The sequence below is a fragment of the Orycteropus afer genome, unplaced genomic scaffold (genome assembly GCF_000298275.1).
Source record: "Orycteropus afer afer isolate SDZICR_OR568_19922 unplaced genomic scaffold, OryAfe1.0 scaffold00222, whole genome shotgun sequence".
In the NCBI taxonomy this organism is placed as follows: Eukaryota; Metazoa; Chordata; class Mammalia; order Tubulidentata; family Orycteropodidae; genus Orycteropus; species Orycteropus afer.
The window spans coordinates 1,302,232-1,303,824 of record NW_006921809.1 but is presented as its reverse complement, the minus strand read 5'-3'; positions in this window follow the sequence as shown (position 1 = coordinate 1,303,824).

Genomic DNA, 1,593 nt, shown 5'->3' with positions numbered 1-1,593 from the left:
TTTTTTTTCTTTATATTTCTTTTGTCTCTGAAAATAATTTCTTTAAATATTTTGTCTCATTCATTGGGTTTCCTCACCACCATCACCCTTCTCTTTTTGGTGATTATTCCTGTGTGTTTACATAGTGTGTGTTTTTTGTCCTCATTTTTACTTTTTTTGGTGGTGTTTTTTATTGTTGTTTTTGTCCGAGTGGGAGACAGCAACTGTGCCCACATGACCCAACCGTACCCACATTTCTTACAGCCTCACCTACTGAGTGAGGGCCACCACTTGCTTCTGCACCAACTGGCCAATGATACATGACAACCAATATGAGCTTGATTCATCCTTAATGGCTCTTCACAAACAGCTAACAGAGATCTGTGTACCCACTCTCATTTTTTATCACACCCACCAGGAGACAGGTGGTGAGTGCACAAATGCTGCCAACTAGCGAACAGAGGAGCACATTACCCTGCTTACTCAGATACATCCAAAGAAAACAAATGAAACTGTTGGGTAAATCACTCCAACATACAATCACCACTTAAATACAAATATGACGTCACAATGTCTTAGAGACAACAGATCATCACAGTCCGTACAAAAAAGCAAGATAAACCAGTAGAAACAAAGGGCCAGGGTACAGACCCAGAACATATCCCTGAGGAGGGAGCAGCATTGGAACTCCCTGATAAGGAATTCAAAGAATTATATTTAGGTGGATTGAAAGATCAAAGAATACACTGAAAAAATTAAGGAAAACAGACAAAGCTCTAGAAAAGTTTTGGAAGACAATACAAGAACAAAATGACAAAATTAAAAATTAGAAATGATACAAAATCTAAAGATAGAAATCCAGAAGATTTATATAAATTTTCAGAAATAGGTAACACATTGAAAGGGCAAAGGAGTAGAATCAAATCAATTGAAAACAGAATTGGTGAGGCTGAAGACAAATTACCTCAATACTTCTTTGAAAAGGGATCAGTAAGAAAAAAGATCAAAACAAAATGAAGACAGCCTAAGATTCATGTGGGACACCATCAAGAGGAATAACCTACATGTAATAAAAATTCCAGAACAGGAAGAGACAAATAATATGATGAAAGGTGAGATTATATCCATTCAGGAAGTCCAATGAACACCAAACAGGATAGACCCTAAAAGAAAATTACCAAGGCATATCATCATCAAACTCACCACAACCAAAGACAAAGAATCCTGAAAGCACAGGAAAAGCAAAAAGTTACCTACAAAGGGCAACCAATAAGACTAAGCTCTGATTTCCTGGCAGAAACCATGCAGGTGAGAAGGTAATGGGATGGTATATATAAAACCCTGAACGAAAAAAAAAAAAAAAAATTTCCAACCAAGAATTATATAATATACCTAGCAAAACTGTCCCTCAAATATAATGGTGAAATTAGGACATTTCCAGATAAGCAGAAATTAAGATTTGTTAAAACCAGACCAATCTTAGAAGAGATGTTATAGGGGGTCCTTTGGACAGAGAATCAACATCATCAAATGATAAATGACCATTGACACACATGATGACATAACCCAGAATCCAACCCAGTTATGGAAGTATCCAAAGTAAAATAAGCTTAC